Consider the following 24,989-nt stretch of genomic DNA (forward strand, 5'->3'; position numbering starts at 1 on the left):
TGTTTCTTTCTTTCTCTCTTTGGCCGTGCTGCATGGCATGTGGGATTTTAGTTCACCGACCCTGGCTCCAAACCATGACCCCTGCAGTGGAAGCGTGGAGTCTTAACTACTGAACTGCCAGGGAAGTCCCTGTAGTGCTTCAACTTAATCTTTTTGCTTATGTATATATTTACTATTCTTCTTTATTTCCTATTTTTTCTATTTTTAAATTTTTTATGCTTATTTCTGATTCATATTTTGTTTCTGTTTTTATTTTACTTTCATCTAGAAGGAGAATAAGTATAAATATTACAGACACTATGCATTGCCATACATCAAAAGCAACTACAGAAATAAAATCACAACCTTGGAAATAAAAAGTAAAATCCTTTCTTGCATAGGCAGCTATGTTAAAGTGAATAGAATCTCAGGAGTGAGCACTGCAAAATTATTGAAGCTTTGCTGTATTTTTTAAATGTTTTGCATTAAAGTTTTTTGGGAAAAGAGTTTATCCCCACAGCACCCAAGACCCCTAGGCCCACACTCAGGGTGAGGAAACAGGGGCTCCTTGTTCCATTCTGACCTCTCCAATGGGGCACTCTGGGCTCACTAAATAGTCCTCTCTACTTTTGATTGTGTTTAAAATTTTTATTTAAAAAAATCAATGAATCAAAACAGATAAGAACTTTCCAACAGCTTCCAGTTGACACTGAAAACCCTAACACAGATATGACTCTGCCTCTCCCTCCACACTGAGCCACTTCAGGGGCCTTTGCAAGGCCCTCCCTCTGGAGGAACAGTCTAGCCCAGCTCCCCACACTCATTCCCTGCTCTGTGATAGGCCTTCCTCAGAAGAGAACTCCCTCCTCCATAGCTCCTACCCGCCAGGCTCACCCACACCTCCCCACTCCTCTCCCCACCGGCTACAGACCACACAGGTGGAAATCTTACCTCCTTCGTGTGGTCTGACACCTGGCAAACAGCAGGGCTCAGTAAGCATGTTCAGTGAGTAAGTGAATAGATGAATTTGAATCAGCATCTCAGTTTTATTTCCTTCTAATGTGTACTTTTATATAGCCCTACAAAAATATGCTCTGGTCAAGTCCAAATTTTTGAAAACACAAAATGCAAATCAAGATTACAGAAGGTCAAACCCCATCTCCTACTGTCCATCACTTGACAGCCCCACATCACCTCATCTGACTGCACAGTGACCATCTCAGGTAATTACAGTGAAATGGAGGCCTAGACGGTGAATTCACACCCTCAAAGCTGCATGGCTGCACCAACAAGAGCTCTGTATCCTGGACACCAAGGGGCTCCAAGTAGCCCCCACCAAACCCCCCAGAAGTGATGTACAAGGTTGGTTACCATCCACTTCACTGGGAACCTAGGCAACCAGTCATCGCCACCACACATAAGGGCTCAGACAGCGGACAGCACCCCAGACAGAGGGAACAGTGTCCCAACAGAGGAAACAGCATCTCCGGTAGAGGGAACAATATCTCAGACAGAGAGAACAGTATCGCAGGCAGAGAGACCAGTGTCCCAGACAGAGGGAACAGCCTCAGACAGAGGGAAGGGCCCAAAGCAAACAAGAGTGAGTCATGCCATCTGAAGAGCTGGCAGTGCCTAGGTGTGTGAGCCCAGAGGGGGAGGGGACAGGGTTTGGGGGTTGGGGCCAGGAAGGATCTCATAGCTGTAGGCAGCCAGGGGGTCAGGCAGGTGAGTGACACTCCATTCAGGTTTGGGTTTCACATCTGTGCTATGGTCAGTACTGCTCCAAGGTGATATTTTTACTCCCAGGCTCATCCACTTTTCCATGGACCTGTTTCCTCATCTGTCAGTGGGGTCATCAGAGCCCACCTGGAGCAGGTGGCAAGCAAGCAGAAAGGCAAGTGTTCCTGGCACTTGACTGTGATCCTGGCATGCTCCTGGAGACTCCTCTATGATCACTGTGATCACTGTGAACCCCTACCCTAGGCTCAAGGGGCTCAGGGCAGCAAGGCCTCACCCCTCCTTTGGGGCCTTGCTCAGCACCTCATCTCAGCTCTAACCTCAACAGACCTACCGCAGTCTAGGCTTCTGTGTGTGCAGAGCTTACAATCCTGTCCAGCTTTGGGGGCCATTGCATATTCGGAGGTGCTGGTTTTGTGTGGAAACAGACATCAGTGCGAGTTGCGGAACCAGGGCCTCTGGCCTCCTGCAACTACCCAGCCGAAGACAAACCACTTCCTCCCCTCAGCACCCAGCCCCACCCAGCCCCAGGGCCACTTGCCAATCAAGTTTTCAGGCTCCAAAGGTTTGAGTTTGGGCCCAGCTTGTCAGCTTACAGTCCGTGGTCGGGGCCTTAGTTTCTCAGTTTCCTCTCTTAAAAGATTGGTGGAGCAGAGTCACCGTGGGATTTGTCTGAGGACTAATGTGGGTAACAGCAGAGCTTCCCTGAGCGCACCCAGCCTCCCAGGGCTGTGCTCACCTCTGGAGCCTGGCACCACTCAGATCCCACTTCACCTATGGGAAAGTTGGGTGGTAGAATCAGTGACCCCATAGTCACAGAGCCGGGGGAGGGACTGCAAGCCAAATGTCCCAGTGGGCCATGAACATCACCAGGATACCAGCCACCTGCTGCCACATACTCAGCTTCCCTCCTCTAATGAAAACCCCAGACCCATCTTTCCACCTCCCAGGGGGAATCCACAGCTCCTCACTGACCCCAAGAAACTCTAAACGGGCTGATGGTCTGCGATCACAGGGACTCCCACACTGCAAACGCCAGAGGGTCCTGGGAGCCAAGTGCTCTGGGCACAGTTGCCCTAGAACGCACCCCCTCAGTACAACTGGCACAAACACAGCTGCCTCTGGCACCCCATGGCTGCCCATCCCCCTCCCCGAGGCCAGGGTGGCCTGGCCACCATCCTGCACTCTCTGGGCACAGTATGGGGTTCTGAAGAGGCTCTGACAGGCTCAGCCTTCCCTCCTAGCAGCCCATCATAGACAGGCCCTGTCAGGACCTAAAATGCAGATTGCAGAGGAATCTTCTGAAGCCTCACAGTCTCTAGGGACTGTGTTTGGGACCACTGATCCCTTCTCCATAGGTCCAGGCTATTCAGGGACCCCAGCCCTCAGGTTCATCTTTGCTAGAGTCTAAACTGCCACAGGCCACTCAACAGTGTGCTGGTAAGTATGCTCACTCACTGCTCAACGACTAGTTACAAATCATGCCATAGGCACCAGAGGAAGACACCGCTCACAAGACGCCGCTCGGGGCCACCACGGCAGCTTCCTGCCTTCGAGACATCCGACCCCAAATGACTACTGCTCTGAACTTTCCCTGACCCTGAAAGTGCCCCTTACGGGACCAGTAGAGGCTCTCTGGGCTGGCGAAGACCCTGGAGCCAGCACCACTCACCTGTCTTCTGTGGCGCACGTACTTCTCTCTAGGACTGACTTCAGGCAGCAGCAAAACACAACTTCCTTTTGCTGGTTTTCGCAATATGGGTCACTAAACGACTGTGCATTTGCATTTCCGCACTATCACACACTCAAGCTCACTGGTTCTCCCCTTGCCTTACATGCAAAAATACAGCCCCAATCGGCTGGAATGCTGTCTGAGGACCAGGCGATGCTGGCCACGAGGTGGCCTGCGGTGGTTTAAAGTTTAACAGGCTGCTCTGGGTGCCCCAAGTGGTTCCGGTGTGGAGGCTACAGCCGTCCTGCCTCTGCCTCTGTCAGTTTTTCTAAGCAGACTTCCAGGTGCCCATCTCTCAGACCTTCAGAGAGGAGGCATCCAGTGGGTTCAGTGCCTGAGCAGCGGGGCTGGCTCCAGACCATACAGGCTGTGGCTCCTAGATCAAAGAAATGACCCAATGGGCCACCAGAGGCTTTCTTGAATTTTCTGGGTGGCAACAGTGAAAAATGTCCATAGACTGTTGGAAAATTGAAAATGGATTGTTTCAAGGTGCTCCCAGGAGTGAAGCCAGTTGCCCCCCCGACCCCAATTTCCTGAGGAGACCTGTCCCATATTTGATGATTTGGCTGCTCCAGCCAGATCCAGCCCTTCTTAGCACCCACAGAGAGAGCTCCATGACTTTTAGAGTGAAAAGTAAATATATGAAGATACAAGATTGCTACAAGGCTTAGACCACAAATTCTGGTTTAAATGATGGATTCTTCACCCAGACTTATATGTTTTTTAAAAAGCAAAGAGATTTCTCTGGACCTTGGTTTCCTTGTTGTATGGGGGTTGCCATAGAGTCCCCTCAGAGGCAATACCTCACACACAGGGACCGTGTGAGTATAACGAATGAAATCATTGAAGGGGCCAGTTAATGAGATAATTTCTCCAGTCCATACTGACCTCCCTTGGCACACCACACAGCCGTGTTTCTCCGTGGGTTCCCAAGGGATGCCCATACCAGCTGGAGAGGGGATTTGCTTCCACCCTCTGTTCTTCTAAATATTTACCAGTTGTTTGTGAGGGGTAGTCTGAGAGATGCTACCCACTTTCACCTCCAAATGTTCTTCCTTTCAACCAAAGACTTGAAGAATTCTGTGACCAAGACACCGATAAGCTCTTGCTCACATCCATGGCTCATGGCAGTGAAATCCACCACGTGCCAGGCCCTATGGATAGGACCACCTTGGACCCAGGTCCAGCTCCAGAATACATGAGTGCATCTTCTCCAGGAATCTGAAGACCAGCGTTAAGATGAGTTCCATCTGGCCCCCAGCCATCGCTGTGGACTGAGAGCAGCTCAGTCAGCAAGTGATGGAAGAGAGGGTGGCCTATGTCTCAGGGGTACCTGGTTTCGCATTCTGGCTGAGGGGGTGTGTCACCTCCACACATCACGGAGCCCCTTGGAGCCCTAATTCTTCTCATAAAATGGAGATAATACAGGATGCATGGTTGGAGTTTTGTGAGGAAAGAGAGCTTGGCCTGGGGTAGATCAGCCATCCGAGTGCTTCCAGCCCAGGCTGGCAATGACGGTGCCTGTCACCATCGCCCAGCACAGCCCTCCCCCTTGTTGACATCCCTAAGCCAGAGGACTGGCAAGGGGACTCATCAGGACCTGGAGACCCAAGCCCAGATCTCTGCTGCACAGAAATGGCCCAAGAAGGCAGAGATGAACCCTGGCAGCACAGCAGCAGACCAGGTATAATGATCCAGGGATCATGTGGGGGCAGAGTATGCTGAAAAGAAGAACTGGGGTAAAGTGCCCTCTCGTCCTGGGGGCAGGGGATTCTCCACTGGGAGTGACACCCTCCAACAAGAAGCATGTTTGTGGCAGCCATGCCCCAAGAAGGATCTTGGTGGCCCCACTCTGCTGCAGCTGTGCCCACTTTGAATAGGGTTGCTGCAGTAATGCAGTCAATAGGACACCGCAGAAATGTCAAGGGTAACTTCTGAGGCCAGGTCAGTCACCACATTGCAGCTTCTGCCTTTCTCTCTTGGGGCACTTACTCTGGGGGAGCCAGCCACCATGTTATGATGGTGCTCAAGGTGCTCTGAGGAGAGCCCTGCATGGGGAGGAGCTGGACCCTCAGCCAACAGCTGGCACCAAATTGCCATGAGGTAGTGAATCATATGGACGTGCACCCTTGGCCCCAGTCAAGTCTTTGGGTAAGACTACAACCTCACTAAGGTCTCCAAGCCAGAAACAAACTGCACCAAAATTCCTGACTCACCAAAACTGAGTTGGTAAGTCTTGTCTTACATCACTCAGTTTTGGACATTTCATTATGCAATAGATAGATCCATTATGCAATGATATAAAATGGTCATCAGGAAATGCATGAAGGGTGACTTACGGTCAGGGGGCATCAGCCCAAAGTGAAGAGATGACTACAGGGTATTAACGGCACACAGTCCTATTTCTCTATCCAATTATTCCAATGATGACCCAGTGATTCAAACTGTGTCCTCATCCCTGAAGGGTTCCCTGGTAACAATGGTGAAGGCTCTGCCCTTCACCACTCTTTGTGACCGTGAATAGCTTCATGAGTCAGAGGCTCTTCAGCGGAAGGCCAGGTTCCCCAAACTGCATCCCTCTGCCCATCCATCCTCCAAAGGGGACGCTCACTCCTCCCCCAAGCTGCTCGTCACACAGGAAGCAGCACTGATCATGAGTGCTCTCCCACATGGTCCCTGCTTTGCCCCAGAAACTCCCAGCCCCACCTAGCAGGACAGCTGGCAAAGACTGGGGGACAGCCCATCTGAGGAAGGCAGAGGAACCCTGAAAGCTGTCACTAAAAGGGAACTTGTGGAATCAAAGGCTGGAGAGAGTAGGTGAGCAGAGACCTTTCTACCAGGGGAATATCCATTCATTTCACTCAAGAGGTGATCCAAAGGGAGAGAGCCCCAAGCCAGCCAAGAGAAACTGGTCTGGGGCACTGTGAATGGCGCCCAGCCCATATCCTAACGTGGGGCTGCTGCTTAGTGCCAAGCCCACACAGAGGAGGATATGACAGTCTCTTGGAATAGGGGACTGGTCAGAGAGGAACCCAGGAAGATCTCATGATTTGACTCCTTCTGTGTTATAATTCCTACTCATCTTGTGTGAAACTCATAGGATTTAAGCTACATTAAATAATTCAAGATGCAGTCACAGTGGCAAATGTGAATTTCCTTACCAGTTGTTTTGAAATGTACAACATAGGACTCTGAGTGTCGAAGTGTTATACATTGAGAGTGTCAACAAAGATAAGGCACTTGTTTGGCAGCATCCTAAGAAAGACTGGGAACAGAAGGGGTGATTGATAGAGACAAGACCCCCGGAGTAACTGTTACATCTACTGACTTCTTAAAAGCTCAGACCACTGAGCCAAATGACTGAACGCCTCTTTGCTGGAGGACCCAACTCCACACTGCTGAGTGCTGTTCCAGATGGCCCTGCCAGAGGCTTTGCAGAAGCAAAGCCACTTCCCACTCACGCTTGGTCAAGGGCTCCACTGCTGTGCCAGAGACTGATGGTCATGCTGAGATACCTCCTTCCGGGACTTTCTCCTGGAGTGGTTTGTTACCCCCTTTCCTATTTTCTCCCTACTTTGACTAAGCTGTGTTGTGACCTGATGGTGTGCAACAAACTGTGAGGTGAGTGTTGGCTGCATTTTGTGTGCCTCCAATCCTGTGATTGTTACCTGGTCTTACTGCTGTGCCCTCAACAAACGGGTCTGCACAAAGAACAGTGGAAAGAGTGAAGAAAGAGACCTGGGGTGGTAAAATCCAGGGTTTATGGAGTCTCTGTATATATTTGTTTGTCTCTATGTACATTAGTTTCCTGCTCAGACCTGAACTCCCTGATTCACTGTTTACTCCAGGAGTGTATACAACACCTGTTGTGTCCCAGCTCAAGTGACACAGAGGTCACCCCAAACGGGTATTTTTATAGTATAAAATATTAAACATAAAATGGCCACAAGTAGTTGTGTCTATCCACACTTATTTGAGCGTGAGGAATGTGGAACTGTACTGAGAGTGAAGTGACCACGTCTTATTACTCCCAACCTCCCCTGCAGATGGTGGGCCATGTTGCCAGCCCTGGGCAATGGGAATGACACGCTCCCTTCAGGCTTGGCCTCTCAAAAAATGTTCTCAAAATCTTCCAGTTGGCTCTTCCCCATCTGCCAGGCAAATGCATAGAAGTCGGGCCAGTAGCCATCAGATGAAGGGGACTGGACTCCAGACTGTTGACGAGCTAAGCTGGACTGTGTCTCCCGTAACTCCTTCTCTGTGGGGATGTGAGTGAGGGATGGTCACAGGGGAAATTTGTACAGTATCTGGGAGATGAAAGTGAAGCAACGCCTCCCTTTCTGAAGGTCACTGTGATTAGATGAGAGAGACCCAAACAAGAGCCATAGAAGATTCCAGTTCATCCCATTCCTCTTTGCTCTCTGTCCAGTGCTACATCTCCCAATCAACAGTGCCCCTTCATGGTTCTTGTCTGCTGGCACACCTGCCAGCAGACCCTTCTTTCCTAGCTGGTATTTACTAAGCACATACCTGAGCCAGACTCCGCCTGGACTGGATTTGTCAGGTAACTTGGTACCCGTTGGCCCACCCCAAATGCTGCTCGGAGTCAGATCAACTGCCAGGGTCCTTTGAGCATGCAGAAGTTTCACTGGCTGTGGACATCTGATGGCCCCAGAACAGGCAGAATCAAACATGTGGTCAAGCTTCACTGAGGTTTTCCTGCAGACAGGGGACAACAAAAGCACTAGCTCTGGGCAAAAATCACCTCTCACCTGTACTGTATGTGGCATTGAGCTTTGAGATCGTAACTAAGCCCATGTGAGATGCTGAAGATGTTTAAGACACTTTCATGGGAACAAATTCAGATTTTACTCACAGTTGCTAGCAATGGAAAAGCACCTGCTAGAAAAGGGAAGGCCTAGCCCGCCTGCATACATTCTGAGTGGGCGCTCAAAGATCTCAAATCCTCTGGCCATAGCAGGGTGGAGAACAGAGGCTCCGGCTTCCTTGTCACCAGAAGTGGCAGGGCTTGGGAGTAGCTTCATCCTCTCGCCTGTACTGATCTGAGCTGAACTAGCTCTTGCTGTCCTGCAGTACTGTAGGTGTAAGCAACCTCTCCTGGGACACTCCTGTGAGCTATCAGATGTCCATTCTGGACCACGGGCATTGAGCAATCACTGCTTTGGTACCGGGCAACTTGGAATACACCCGGGGCAGCCACTCTTCAGGATGGTCCAAGAGCTGTCAGCTCCACTGTTCTCCCATCAGAGACCCTGCTCTCAGCCTTGCTACTGGCCCCTGTATGTGCCCCCTCACCTCCGCCCCACAGTCCCCCTGTGTCCTTTGGGATCAGAACCACACAGTCAATACCACTTTAGCGTCCCTGATAGGGTACTCTGCCATCACAGTGACCCAGAGCGGGCATCAGCAAATCCCTTCTAACCAGCCAGGCGGTGGGCAGCCCCTACTGCACAGCAGTGCAAAACCAAGAAAGGGCCTGCAAAGTAGTTCTGACCAACAGGGGAAGTACCATTGTTCCAGCACCTTTAGAAATTTTGTCAGAACATTGAAAATCTCACACTGTTACTATAAATATAGAAAGATGAAAAATAGTAAAACCAACATTCATTCATTGTTGTGACAAGACATTAAAAACATTAAGAATTAAGGTACTTTATTTCTTCATACAAAAACTTACTTTGTTAAAAAAAAAAAAAAACTTATACAAAGAGAAACTAATTCTCTCTTCAATTGCTCAATCTGTTACAACTGCTCTATTGTAAACAAATGTACCACTCTGGTGGGAGACATTGTTAATAAGAAAGCTATATATGTTCAGGGGTGGGGAATATATTGAAATATCCCTTTTCCCTCTTAACATTGCTGTGAAAGTAAAACCACTCTAAATTTTTTTTAATTTGAAAATCCAATATAGTAAATAAAATATGATACCCCAGATTGGATGCTGGTGAAATCTGGCTACAAACTGTAGTTTGTGGTATTTAAATATCAGGCGAGTGTATGCTCCTTGGTTCTTTGTCTCGTCACAACAAAGATTTGGAGTGACGCCACCAATGCCAATTTCTTGACAAATGGAACCTAGTTTTGTAGATGCCCATGTTGTGGCAAGCTGGGTGAAGGTTATAGGAATTTATATTATCTTTGCAGCTTGTCTGTACATCTAAAACTACTCCATAATCTAGGGATTATAAATTCAGTACTGAATATTTTAATGAGATGGAACAATCCTGTTGTAAGGCCATGAGCAAGTTAGCTTTCTCTCAAAATCTTGCCTCTTATGACATTTCACATTCTAAATAACTGTCTAGTTCATGTGTCAGTGAAGCAGCATGAAAGACAAAAGGATGATAAAAACAGCTACCAAATGTAAAGCAATTTATTTACTGTTACCAGATATGTGGAGTTAGATGAGTTAATTTGACTCAAACTAAATTTGACTTTATTGCAAAATGGTTCAGTTTTTTAATTTTTTTAAGATTCAGATGGCTGATCTGATCTGCCATCAGATGAGCCACTATCATTTGGGCCAGACGAGGATGCTGCTGAGTGGAACTGTGAAATGATCCAGAACCCAATAGCTCTGGGCAAAGGTCAGGAACAGATAATCACAGAAAAAGGGAAGTGGCTCCACCTCATATGTAATGAGGGAACTACAGATCACAGTTACACTGAGATAACTTTTCTCCCAGTCAGACTAGCAGACTGAGGGAGGAGGGAGGTAAGGCATGGGAGGAGGCTCTTTCCACGGGGGGCCGGTGGGAGAGTGAAACGGCACATTTGCCCTTTGACCCGGCAGTCACCTCTCTGGTGAACGCAGGCATTCTGCAGGCACAGTTCTGCAGGCTCACCTGCACAAGTATACAACAACAGTGCGTCATGCGGTTCCCTGCATCAGGGCTGGTAAGAGCAAGGCTGGAAACAATCAAGACCCGCCTAGGAGGGACTTGCTGATAAACCACATGGCCACCTGCTAACTGCAGAGGGAAATATGCACAATGAGGGGGATCTGGCAAAACTGCCTTAAAGGATGATGTAGCTAGTCACTAAAATGGAATGATCAGAGCCTGAGTGACACAATAGGAAGTACCTAGCCACAAAATGTTCCATCTGTGAGCTCTGAAAGTTTTTGTTTTTTTTTAAGATGGTTCTGACCAAAAAAAGTCTGCCTATATATACAGAGAGAAAGAGGGAGTAAATATGGGAAAATGTTGACACTTGCTGAATCAATTCTTATAATTTTTCTGTAAGTTTGAAAATGTTTAAAAGCAGTTTAAAATGGGTTATCTATACAGAACAAGAGGAAAGGGATGGATGAAGATAGGGGTAGGAGTGAGATTTCTCTTGTATCATTTTATTTTTTTAGCCATATAATCATATTAGTCATTTTTTCATTTAATCATTTTCTCAGAATAAGATAATTAAAAAACAAAATTCTACTACTTCATATGATTTGTCTCCATGACAAAGCACAGAAGCAAGACATGAGATTTAGCAACTCCAGAGGCACCAAACGCTGGAGGTTGACTTGGAAAGGGGCAGTATAGTGCCTGGGGTGCACCATTCCCCTGCTCCTCACCTTCTTGTGCAAAGAAGTCTGGAGCCTCGACCAATACAAAGATGGCAACACACAGCTTACACCTCCTCCCACCCAGCCATGCCCACTCCAGGTGTCAATCCTTCATGCTCACACAGATGAGAAAGGACATGCATACAGTCATAATTGTAATAGGTGAGAATTGGAGGGGTTCTGTATGTCCACCAACAGAGAACTAGTTCAATAGATTACCACAGCACAGGTATTACTATAAAATATAAAATGATTTAATTTATTAAGCAAAATGATTACTATAATAATATTAAATACAGAATCACGACACTGTGATGATATTGGCATTGTTGTTGTTCAGTCAACAACAAAAGAGTTGTTTGACTCTTTGCAACCCCATGGATTACAGCATGCTGGGCTTCTCTGTCCTTCACTATCTCCCAGAATATTGGCATGCAGATAGAGAAATAGATCAATGGAACAGGATAGAATCCAGAAATGGACTCATGTTCACTTGGTCAGGTGATTTTCAGTGAAAGTGCCAACAGCTGTCAATGAGAAAGGAAAAACCACTCAACAAGCTGGAATGATTGGTTATCTATATGGGAAAATGAACCTTGACTCACCACTCACACCACACATGTCAAAATAACTAGAAGTGAATCACAGTCTTAACTGCAAACACCAAAACTAAAACTAAATAGGTGAAAACATACATGCATTAGAAATAAGCAACAATTTCTTAGGCTATAAAAGACACTAGCCATACAATAAAAACTTGACAAATGAATTTCATCAACCTGAACAACCTGTGCTCATCAAAAGGCTCCATTAAGAAAATGAAAAGGCAAATCATAAAAAGAAAGAAAATATTTGTAATACATCTGTCTGACAAATGACTTGTATCCAGAATATATAAAGAATTCTTACAAAGACAGTATGGAGATTCCTCAAAAAATTGGGAGTAGAACTCCCATATGGCCCAGCAACCCCGCTACTTGGCGTATATCCTGAGGAAACCAAAATTGAAAAAGGCACACGTACCCCAATGTTCACTGCAGCACTATTTACAATAGCTAGGACATGGAAGCAACCTAGATGTCCATCATCAGATGAATGGATAAAGAAGCTGTGGTACATATATACCATGGAATATTACTCAGCCATAAAAAGGAATACATTTGAGTCAGTTCTAGTGAGGAGGATGACCCTAGAGCCTAGTATACAGAGTGAAGTAAGTCAGAAAGAGAAAAACAAATATTGTATAGTAACACATATATATGGAATCTAGAAAGATGGTACAGATGAACCTATTTACAGGGCAATAGTGGAGACACAGATATAGAGAACAGACTTATGAACACAGGTCAGCAGTGGGGGAGGAAGGAGAGGTTGGGACGAATGGAGAGAGTAACATGGAAGCATATATACTACCACGTGTAAAACAGATAACCAATGGGAATTTACTATATGACTCAGGGAACTCAAACTGGAGCTCTGTAACAACCTAGAGGAGTGGGAAGTGGGGGGAGGGGGTCTGGGAAGGAGGTTAAAGAGGGAGGGGACACATGCATACCTATGACTGACTCGTGCTGATGTAGGCAGAGGTCAACACAATATTGTGAAGCACTTTTCCTTCAGTTAAAGGTAAGTTAAAAAGAAAAAAAGAATTCCTACAAATCAAATAAGAAAAAAAGACAAATGATCTAATAAAAACAATTTTTTGAGGAAAGACTAAAGTAAGTACTCTACTGTTATTCAAATAGAAAAAAGCACATGGGAAAGTGCTCATCATCACCTGTCATCAGGGAAATGCAAATTAATTTCACAGTGAGATATCACCATGCCCCACCAGAAGGGCTACAATGTAAAAGACTGACAGTACTGTTGACAAGAATGCTGAGCAAACAAATCTCATATAGTGTTGGTGGAAGCATAAAATTTTACAACTGCTTTGGAAAACTGCTTGGCATTTTCTTATGAAGTTGAACATACATTTGCCCTATGACCCAACAATGGCACTCCTAGGGGGTCTACCCAAGAGAAAACATTTGTCCTCACAAAGACCTGGTCACAAAAGTCTATAGAAGGCCTGTTCATAATAGTTCAAAATTGGAAAAAAAAAAAAACCAAGTGGCTATCAACAGGAGAATGAATAAATGAAGTGTGGTATAGCCATAATATGAAACAAAAAGGAATGAATTACTGACATAACCAATGATATGGATGTATCTCAAAATAAGCCAAGCAGAAAAGGCTGCTTTCGATGAAGTTGAACTAGTTCATAGGCAGAAACTAGTCTATGAAGTTGAAGTAGTGATAATCTCTGGGGCTGTGGGTTGAGAGGGTGGGTATTAGTTTGCTTGAGCTGCCATGACAAAATACCATAGAAACAACAACAAAAATTATTATCTCATAGTTGTGGAGGTTAAAGTCTGAGATTCATGTGTCAGCAGGGCTGGTTTCTCCTGAGGCCTTTTCCATGGCTTGGAGATGACAGCCTTCTCTCTGCATCCTTACATGGTGTTTCATCTATTTGTGTGTGTCTATATCCTAATCTCTTCTTCTTATAAAGACACCAGTCATATTGGATTAAGGTTACCACTTGCAAGACCTCATTTTAATTTAATTATACCTCTATAAAGACTCAATCTCCAAATATAGTAACTTTCTGAGGTACTGAAGATTAGGATTTTTAACATGTAAATTCTGTGGGACACAATACAGCCCATAATCCTCCTTAAGAATGAGAATGAGGCAAGGATATCTGCTTTTACTATTCTTATTCATCAGAGTGGTAGACTCCTTAGCCAGCACAATAAATGCAAGGAGCTAAAATGCATACATAACAGAATGGGAGAAATAAGAATGCCCATATTTACAGATGACATGATTGTCAACAAAGAAAATTCCAAGAATTACATCATACTCAATGGTGAAAAGCTGAAAGCATTTACTCTAAGATCAGGAACAAGACAAGGATGCCCATTCTCACTACTTTTGGGCAACACAGTATTGGAAGTCCTAGCCACAGCAATCAGAAAAGAAAAAGAAACAAAATGAAGCCAAACTGCATAGAAAGAAGTAAAGCTGTCACTGTTTACAGATGACATGATACTATATATAGTAAGTCCCCTACATATGAATAGTCAAGTTGGAAACTTTCAAAGATATGACTGTGCATTCCATTGACACCAGGGGTGAATTAAAGTGCAACTTGCCCTCCACCTCTTATTGCTGGTGATCCTTCAGCCCTACCATCTCCCCTCCTCCTCTACCTCCTCCAGTCAATAATTCTTCTTGTCTGTTCACTTGATGCTAGACCAAGTATGCTAGCTGTTATACTGTACTTTTCAGTTACTGTAAGATTTAAAAATGTTTTCTTTGCTTTGTGTGTTTATTTTCATGTATCACTTATGTGAAAAGTATTATAAACTTATTACAGTACAGTACTATATAGCCCATTGTGTCAGTTGGGTACCCAACTAAAATAAACACACAAAGAAAACATTTTTAAAACAGAAAAAGAGACACAGATGTACAGAACAGACTTTTGGACTCTGTGGGAGAAGGTGAGGGTGGGATGTTCTGAGAGAATAGCACTGAAACAAGTATACTATCAAGGGTGAAACAGATCACCAGCCTAGGTTGGATGCATGAGACAAGTGCTCAGGGCTGGTGCACTGGGAAGACCCAGAGGGATGGGATGGGGAGGGAGACAGGAGGGGGGATCGGGATGGGGAACACATGTAAATCCATGGCTGATTCATGTCAATATATGGCAAAAACCACTACAATATTGTAATTAGCCTCCAACTAATAAAAATAAATGGAAAAAAAGAAAACATTTTTAATCTCACAGTAACTGAAAAGTACATACAACAGCTAGCATACTGGGTCTGACATCAAGTGAACAGACAAGAAGAATTGCTGACTGGAGGAGGTAGAGGAGGTGGGAGATGGTAGGGCTGAAGGATCACCAGCAATAGGAGATGGAGGGCAAGCTGCACTTTAATTCACCCCTGATGTCAATGGAATACACATTCATATCTTTGAAAGTTTCCAACTTGACTATTCGTATGTAGGGGACTTACTATATATAGTATCATGTCATCTGTAAACAGTGACAGCTTTACTTCTTTCTCTCCAGTTTGAATTTATTTTGTTTCTTTTTCTTTTCTGATTGCTGTGGCTAGGACTTCCAATACTGTGTTGCCCAAAAGTAGTGAGAATGGGCATCCTTGTCTTGTTCCTGATCTTAGAGTAAATGCTTTCAGCTTTTCACCATTGAGTATGATGTAGAAAACTAAGCTAATTACATCTGGTCCCATCACATTATGGCAAATAGATGGGGAAACAATGGAAACAGTGACAGACTTTATTTGGGGGGGGGGGAGTCCAAAATCACTGCAGATGGTGACTGCAGCCATGAAATTAAAAGATGCTTACTCCTTGGAAGAAAAGTTATGACCAACTTAGACAACATATTAAAAAGCAGAGACATTACTTTGCCAACAAAGGTCCATCTAGTCAAAGCTATGGTTTTTCCAGTAATCATGTATGGATGTGAAAGTTGAACTATAAAGAAAGTGGAGTGCTGAAGAACTGATGCTTTTGAGCTGTGATGTTGGAGAAGACTCTTGAGAGTCCCTTGGAATGCAAGGAGATCCAACCAGTCCATCCTAAAGGAGATCAGTCCTTTGTTGAAGCTGAAACTCCAATACTTTGGCCACATGATGGGAAGAACTGACTCATTGGAAAAGACCCTGATGCTGGGAAAGATTGAAGGCAGGAGGAGAAGGGGTCGACAGAGGATGAGATGGTTGGATGACATTACTGACTCAATGGACATGAGATTGAGCAAGCTCCGGGAATTGGTGATGGACAGGGAAGCCTAGCGTGCTACAGTTCATGGGGTCACAAAGAGTCGGACAAAACTGAATGACTGAACTGAACTGAGGCCAACTTTGTTGGACTTATGAATAAACTGGACTTATGAACATACTCTCAGAATGGAGTTTGTTTGTATGTAGGAAACTTACTTTATAAAAAAATCCTAAAGATGACACCAAAAAGCTATTGGAACTAGTAAATGAATTCAGTAAAGTTGCTGGATATGGAATTAATATATAGGAATTGGTTGGATTCCTATACACTTACAGTGAACTATCAGAAAGAGAAATTAAGGAAACAAACCCATTTACAATTTCATTAAAAAGAACACACCTAAGAGTAAATCTAAATAAGGAGGTAAAAGATTCATACTCAAAAAAATTCTAGACATTGATGAAAGAAATTGAAGGCAACACAAATGGAAAGATATACTGTACTCATGGACTAGAAGAATTAATATTGTTAAAATAATCATTCTATTCAAGGCAATCTACACATTCACTGCAATCTCTATCAAGATATCAATGGCATTTTTCACAGAAAAAGAACAAATAATTCTAAAGTTTGTATGGAAACCAAAAGACTCTGAATAGCAAAAACAATCTTGAGAAACAACATAGTTGAAATTATCAAGTTCCCTGACTTCAGACTATACTGCAAAGCTACAGTAATCAAAGCTGTGTGGTACAGGCACAGAAGCAGACACATAGATGAATGGAACAGAATAGAGAGCCCAGAAATGAGCCCACACTTAAATGATCAATCCATCTAAGACAAAGGAGGCAAGAATACACAATGGGTAAAAGCCCCATAAATGATGTTAGGAAAACTGGACAGCTAAGTGCAAAAGAACCAAAGTGAACTATGTTACACCATATAGTAAAATAAATGCAAAATGGTCTAAAGGTTTAAATGTAAGACCTGAAATCATACAAGTCCTAGAAGAAAACATAGACAGTATCCTCTTTGACATCAGTCTTAGAAGTACTTACTGGATATGTCTCCTCAAGCAAGAGAAACAAAAGCAAAAATAAGCCAAGGAAGTTGCATCAAATTAAAAAGCTTTTGCACAGTGAAGGAAGCTATCCACAAAATGAAAATCTTGCCTACTGAATGGGAGAAGATATTTGCAAACCATATGTCTGATAAGGGGTTAGTATCCAAAACATACAAAAAAACTCAAAACTGAACATCACCCTGCCTGATTAAAAAAATGGGAAGAAGACTTGAATAGACTTTTTTTCTCCAAAGAAGACATACAGATGGTCAACAGACTCATGAAAAGGTGGTCAACATTACTAATCATCAGGGAAATGCAAGTAAAAACCACAAAGAGATATTACCTCACATCTGTCAGAATGACTGTTATCAAAAAGATAACAGAAAACAAGTGTTTTGGGGAGGATGTGGAGAAAAGGCAACCCTCATGATCTGTTGGTGAGAAGGTAAACTGGTGCAGCCACTATGAAAAACAGTAAAAAAATTAAATATAGAACTCAAAAAATTAAATATAGAACTACCATATCATCCAGCAATTCTACTCCTGGGCATTTTTCTAAGAAAAACAAAAACACTAATTTGGACACTCCTATGTTTACTGCAGCATTATTTATAATAGCCAAGATATGGAAGCAAACTAAATGTTCCCTGATAGATGAATGGATAAAGAAGATATGATATAGATAGACAGATAGAGATATATACACAATGGAATAGATTTTGAGGCTGAAGCTCCAATACTTTGGCCACCTGATGCAAAGAGCTGACTCATTGGAAAAGACCCTGATGCTGGGAAAGATTGAGGGCAGGTGGAGAAGGGGACGACAGAGGATAAAATGGTTGGATGGCATCACCGACTCAATGGACATGGGTTTGGGTGGACTCTAGGAGTTGGTGATGGACAGGGAGGCCTGGCATGTTGTGGTTCATGGGGTTGCAAAGAGTTGGACATGACTGAGCGACTGAGCTGAACTGAACACACAAAATGAAAATTTTTCTTTAATCACTAAGTCATGTCTGCTCCATGACTGCATCTCACCAGGCTTCCCTGTCCTTTGCTATCTCCTAGAGTCTGTTCAAATTCATGTCCATTGAGTTGGTGATGTTATCTAACCATCTCATCCTCTGCCACCCTCTTCTCCTTTTGCCTTCAATCTTTATCGGCATCAGGGTCTTTTTTTCAATTAGTTGGCTCTTTATATCAGGTGGCCAAAGCATCAGAGCTTCAACTATAGCATCAGTCTTTCCAATGAATATTAAGGGTTGATTTCTTTTAGAACTGACTGGTGTGGACTCCTTGCTGTCCAAGGGACTCTCAAACGTCTTCTCCAGCAGCACAATTCAAAAGCATCAGTTCTTCAGTGCTCAGCCTTCTTTATGGTCCAACTCTCACATCCATACATGAGTACCGGCAAAACCACAGCTTTGATTAAACGGACCTTTGTTGGCAAAGTGATGTCTCTGCTTTTTAATATGCTGTCTAGGTTTGTCATAGCTATTCTTCCAAGGAGCAAGCATCTTTTATTTTCATGGCTGCAGTCACCATGAATGGAATGCTACTCAGCCATAAAAAAGATGAAATCTTGCCATTTCCAGTAACATGTTTGGACTTTCAGGGTATTGTGCTAAGTGAAATCATTTGGAAGGAGAGAAACACTGCACAAGTGGGCCCTGTGGCTGTCTGTGCCTCTTCCACTCATCGGCCACATGGGACCCACGTGCAGCAGGCCCTGGGGCACCTGTCAGGCCCCAAGGACAGGACAACGTGTCCAACACTGTACTTCTTTCAACAAGTTGGGCAACTTTGCCAAGACAGCTGGATGGGAGGCTGGGATGAGAATCCAAGAGGCTTTGGATAGGGGGGCAACTTTGTCAGCTTTCAGGCCCCAGTGACAAATTCTGAGGAATATTCCACTTATCAGTAGACAAGACCCAGGAAAGGAAAAGGGAAATCTTTCCAGGCCCACATAAATCTCGCCACTTTGGGGTGGTGAGCTTTCTGGGAGTTTCCTTCTCTCAATGCTTCTCGGTAATCTAAATTTCTATGAAGAACATTTATTATATTTGCAATTGGGAGAAAAGCCAACCTATTTAAAAAATCAGCTAATAAAATCTCCACGCTCTTTCAAGATTCAAAATTTCCAGTCATTACAGAGTCAGAGCCAGCTGTCTCCATGTCTGTTTACATATGGAAATTTTAATTTCTACTTAGCTGTCCTAAATCTCTCTGAGGAAAAATGCGGTCAAGAAATCCCCAAAGAAGGGACTCTGAATGTAATTCTGCTTTCCGAGAACATGTTTTTACAAAAACTTTTCTAGATTGCTCTAAACTAAAAGTATGTTTTGTTCAAAGGCAGAAAATGTTTCCTAAACTTGAGTACTGCCTTGAACTTCACCCATTTTCACCATCAATCAGGCAGCTAGGAGGGTGAACAGGCCAGGACCTGTTCACAGGTCCTGAGAGGCCACATCCTGGCCAGGTGACAGTGGGACAACCCCTTCACCCCAACATGAGGCTACGGGGACTCCCTGGGAAAATTGTATGTCAGATGCCAAGGTGGAGGCAGTGAGCAGCTGATTAATCATCACTCACTTTACTTTCTTATTTATTTTTTAAAAGAAGACTTGCTCTAAAAATATTTGACAGTTTAATCATCTCAGCCAAGAGGAGCCTTTGGCATCGCACTGGAGAAGCAATCTCGGCCTCAAGCCCTTAGATGAAGTGGCATTTAAGAGCTTTCCAGACAGGACGGGATAATTACAGAGAGGCCCTGGCATAGGCTGCAGTGACATTCAAGCCTGAAGTGGAAGCAACCTCTTATCTTTAACAAAGAGCTCTGATGATCAACACTGAAAGGAAAGTGCTGTGTCTGGGACGCTTTTTTTTTTTTTAACCCTGTAAGAAAAAAAAATGTCATTGTGTAGATAAAGAGCTACATGAAGGAGCAAGGCAATAAGGGTGGCCTGGCCCCCATCTTCAGGTCCAGGTGTCTGGATACAGAGTGATTCCAGCATTGTTCTGGCAACTGCACAGCCTCAAGCAGAACATGGCTGAGCGCAGAGAGATTCGGGTATCCCCTGCATGCTCAGGCTCCACCCATATTAGAGGTGGCCTGGTGGCATTTGCACAGTCACTTGGAATCTTCCTTTCTTATTCAGTTTCTTCGCCTTTGCTCCTGATCAACCAAAGGCAGTTCATAACTCAACAGCTCGGCTTATTTAGATGGCTTCCTTTCAGGGCACTGATGTGCTGGCAGCTCTGGAAGAAGATAGCTAGAGAGAACTGGAATCTACTCACAGTACCACTGTCATAGTGAAAAAAAAGGAGTGAAGTGAGGGAAGAATGAGGGGAGGGAAAGGGGAGAAGACCTAAGTGTCCATTAGCAGGGGTCTGAAGCTGAGGGACGGGCCTTCCCTGGTGGCTCAGATGGTGAAGAATCTGCCTGCAATGCAGGAGACCTGGGTTCAAACCCTGGGTTGGGAAGATCCCCTGGAGGAGGACATGGCAACCCACTCCAGTATTCTTGCCTGGAGAATTCCCACGGACAGAGGAGCCTGGTGGGCTACAGTTCATGGGGTTGGACACCACCGAGCGACTAAGTAAAGCACGAAGCTGAGGGACAGTCTCAGGAAGCAATGTCGGGCTGGGAGCATCTGCCCATCCCTGCAATTAATTATTTTTAGGTAGCATAGTTTATTTTGCAGACAAGTTTTTGAAGCTTGGTTTAAGGCAGAGGATGATGGGGAGAATAGAGAACAGTTGCCCACTTTGCCATGGAAGCTCTTAGGCTCCTCATATATGTAGGGAGTGGGGAAGGTAGGAAGGACCTTCTCTGCAGCAGCTCCTGACTTTAGAAAGAAAGGCTACCATTTCGGTGGTTCCCGAGGATACTCCCTGCACATGATGCACACCCACAGGAGGACACAGCCAGACCCCCACCCACACCAGGGTTCCTTGACCAATCATCTAGGACAAAACAATAACAACCATGCTCTCCTGCACCCATTTTTGGAGAAGCAGCACAGGCGGTTGAAAAGTCACAGTCTGTTGACCAGGAGGCTCCAAGCTTATATCTAGAGGCCCGCAGTTTTATCCCATTTGCAGCCAGAGCAGCAGCTATGAGGGATCCTTTAGACGTGATGTTAAGAACATGGGAGTAGACAGCTATAATCCCACATCTGCATGGGATGCCAGTTTATTTTAGGATACTCTAAATTCAGCATAAGATGCATTCAACAAAAAATCCTAGCCTCTTCCAGCACAGTCCTCCTGGAATATTCTGAGATATAAAATTATGTACCAGGAGAACACAGGCCTTCCCTATTCATCTGTTCAAGCATATATCACTAGTAACTTTTCATTTTAAAAGCCCCAAATGGATCTCTAGAAAGTCTGTTGGAATTCTCTCAAAACACACTAGACGGAGCTCTCACCCCCAAGCCAGGCCAAGGCGGAGTCATCCGCTCTCGTGTTCTCCCCTTTTCCCTTGTTCCTGCAGGGGACAGAGAGCTGGAAGGGACAGCCAGGAGGATGGACCCCCTCTGGGCGGGCCCCTTGGGTGTGTTTCTGGGTTCCACTCTTTAGACGAAAGAATACTCACAGGTTCTAATAAGTCATAAGAACCTGACCTGGCAGTGGGGAGAGGACTCCGACTAAACTGGCCAAATTGAGCTCGCAGGTGCAGAGCCCTCTGCTCTCCCCTGCCTTCTTTCAACACCCAGGTTCTTGGAAGGGTGGGCCCAAGTCCAGAACTCCCACAGAACTCGATCATGTGGCTTCACACTCCACCCTCTGATACGCTCACAAGTTCTGTCTGCGAATACAACCAGCTCTTCTGAAAGGTGGGAGAGAAGGAGAGAGGGAAAGGAGGAAGAAGAAAAAGGAGGGAACGGGAGAGAAAGGAGAAGGAGAGAAGTCAACTAGTTGGTTAGTAGTTGGGTAGTGGCTGACTGGGGGCTTCCCAGGTGGTCTTGGTGGTACAGAACCTGCCTGCCAATGCAGGAGACATAAGAGATGTGGGTTTGATCCCTGGGTCAGGAAGATCCCTTGGAGGAGGGCACGGCAACCCACTCCAGTATTCTTGCCTAGAGCATCCCATGGACAGAGGAGCCTGGTGGGCTACAGTCCACAGGGTCACAAAGAGTCAGACATGGCTGAAGCGACTGGGCATGCACACATGCCCATAGTGACTATCTGGTCAGATAGTTGGACTCTAACAGGGATCTTGCCTGTGGCCCCAGGGCAGCAGATGGCTGCAGCCTCTCAGTGAGCATGGAATGAGGACAGGAGGACCACACTCCTTGGTAGCACATGGAGGGCATGGGTGCCGCAGTGTACACAGGGGGCGGGTTCTGGCCCAGAAGGGATGGCTGCTCGGTTCTTCCCAGACAGACTGCTGCAAACACAGGTGCCTCGCCTCTCACTGCTCACAGCTGGACCACGTAGACACCTGGTGGCCTTGGGTGGGCTAGGAATGCTGAGCTGTGGCTGTCCCGGATGTCCGGATGTCCCAGAGAAGGTGGATGCCCCCAAAACTGACCTGAAGCTATAGGACTGAGGCAGAACTGGTGCCCAAGAGCTCGGGTAGGGTGTCTCCTCAGTCCTGGCAGATGCTTCAGTCAGACAGACTGCATCTGCCGCAAAGTACACCCCTCAGCTCCTTTCACACACACTAAGGACCACTGGATAGCGGGGAGAACTGAAGCACTGGTGGTGTGTGCTCCCCCCAGCCCCGATGGCAGGCAGATGTGTCCTGCTCTGAGCCCCCCAGACCTATGTGAGCTGGTCTGCTCCTGGTGCCTAGGGCAGGGCCAGGCCCCCCACAGCCCTGACTGAGGTCACTGAGTGAGCCACTAAGGGCCGGAGGATGAGCTGTCAAGATCCCCCAAAGGGCAGATAAGGAAACTGAGGCCCAGTCCAAGCTCTGCCTGATGGGGGTCTCTGTGCCAGCGGGATCCAGCCCAAGCTGGCTTGCCTGTCACCCTCTTGTCTGCACAGAGCAGGCCCTGCATCCAAAGACAGCTGGCCTTCAGCTGACCAACTGGCTAGACACAGGGAGGGAAAAGCCACAAAATAAGCCTGCACAGTATCACCTCTCATGAACAGCCTATCTGGGGTTGAGATGTGCTGCTTTCATTTGAATTGAGTCTGAGCACATGTGCACACAGACCCCCCACACCGACTCATTCTTTTTACTTCAAGCTAATTCAAGCAGTGATGCTGCATCCCCCAGTCACCCTAGAAACCCACAACGACAGCTTAAACCTTCTCACTGTCCGGATTCCTAGACGTAGACAAGGAACACACCACCAAAGAGCCAGGGACAGCCTGGGGTCACCAAGAACCTGGGAATAAGCACTTTACACTCTCTTTAAAGCAAAAAATCCCCTTATCCACATTTATCTGAAGGGCTGGTTTTCCTAATGTTAAAAAAAAGTGAGAAAGAGAAAGAAATAATAAGACAACTCTGGAACCTAAAATGCAGATTACTAAGTGACAGAAGCCAATCTGAAAATGTTACATACTGTGTGAGTCCAATAGTGTGACACTCTGGAAAAATCACTGGAGTTAGGACTTGCCAGGGTTTAAGGGAGGAGGGATGAATAGGTGGAGTACAAAGGATTTTTAGAGCAGTGAAACTACACTGTATGATACTATAAAGGTGGATACCTGCTATTTGTCCAAGCTCAAAGCATGTACACACCTAGCGTGAACCCTAATGCAAAACGTGGACTCTGGGTGATTATGATGTGTCGAAGTAGGTTCATCAGTTGTAACAGACACAGCACCCTGGTGAGGGATGCTGATAATGGGGGAGGTAGGGAGAAGCGGCAGGGGAGTTATATGAGAAATCTCTGTACCTTCCCCTCAGTTTTGCTGTGAACCTAAAACTAAAATAACAATAATAAAGTCTACTTAAAAAAAAAAAAAGACAATCCTGACATGTGAAATCCCTGTTATCATGGCAACCTCATGCAGGGGTATTTCTAAAGCACCCAGTCTATTCTCTTCCCATCCATTTAAAAAGGGGAAAAAAAAAGAAAGAGTGGGGTGAGGGTGAGGGAAATCCAGAATTAAACAAGGCCCCATCACAGAGCCCAACATCCTGCATTTGTTCAAAAAATACTCTGGACAATTTTGTTCAAGAGCCAGGGACCCCTCAGCAAAGCCAGCCCAGGTTGTCAGCCTAGACCCTGGTATGCTCAAATGGAGGTAGACCCCCTCCTCCAGCCACACGGCAGACACACTCCAACCCCAGCCCAACAACCCTGGAGAATAAACAGCACCCAAGGAACCCAGGGAAGTGACACCCAGGTTTTCATCACCACCCGAAATGAGAAAATCTCTCCCCTTTTCAGACATTGGTCTACTCACCGCCTTCCCTTGGCGAGGAAACCCATGAAACTCGCAAACAAGCAGAACCAGGGGGTACCCACAGGCCTGGGCAGCCCCACTGGCCACTCCTGCCTGGGACAGCTTGCTGCCTGAGACCCCAGGCGGGTCACCAAGGAGCAGGATGCCACCCCAGTCTCCCACGCTGGGGCGCCGCAGGCCTCCTCCCTCTGGGCACGCTGTGCTGTGGGCAGTTAGTCCAGGGTGAGGCTGGCAGGAACCCCAGGAGCTCAGGGCTGGTGGTCTGGAGTGGCCCTGCCTCCCCGTTCCAGGCCTCGAGGGGCCCCAGTGGCACCCACGGCGGCCTCTTTTCTTCTCTGTCTAATCTCACAGCTGCAGGGAGACGCTGAGCCCTGACAAAGCCCGCCTGCTCCTCCAGAGCCAGCAGGAGGGGTGAGGGGAGTGCAGCCCGCAGCCCGCAGCCTGGGATGCCGACTGTCACCATGGCAACAGGAAGGGTGGGGGAGGGTGGGTGACGAGCTGGTGGGACCTGTAGGGCCAGGGAGAGTCTACAACCATGGGCCAAGGAGGAGGCCCCGGCAGGCTGTGAAGGGCCTTGTTTCTTGTTCTGAACACCTCTGCCACCCACCTTCTCTCTTGCAGACTTTTTTAGAAGCTTCTGTGGCAACAGGGCATTTAAAATGCTTCATCACCACAATGATGTAGTGTGCGGACACTTAACACATGCC

At 46.0% G+C, this 24,989-nt stretch overlaps 1 protein-coding gene across 5 annotated transcripts in view; it reads right to left on the reverse strand.

Moving 5' to 3' along the window:
* Nucleotides 1-24,674, reverse strand: part of FGD3 (FYVE, RhoGEF and PH domain containing 3) — a 61,903-nt gene extending 37,229 nt beyond the window's left edge. For 2 of the 5 annotated variants that reach the window (XM_043927429.1, XM_043927425.1), the window contains exon 1: nt 24,283-24,673. The gene's annotated coding sequence lies outside the window, so the exon portion shown is untranslated. Of the gene's footprint in view, nt 1-3,388; nt 3,831-7,978; nt 8,168-24,282 lie in introns of those variants that run through there. The other 3 variants (XM_043927426.1, XM_043927427.1, XM_043927424.1) reach the window with 3 other exon arrangements.
* Between the last annotated feature and the right edge of the window lie 315 nt (nt 24,675-24,989).

The sequence above is a fragment of the Cervus elaphus genome, chromosome 16 (assembly GCF_910594005.1).
Source record: "Cervus elaphus chromosome 16, mCerEla1.1, whole genome shotgun sequence".
NCBI classification, from domain to species: Eukaryota; Metazoa; Chordata; class Mammalia; order Artiodactyla; family Cervidae; genus Cervus; species Cervus elaphus.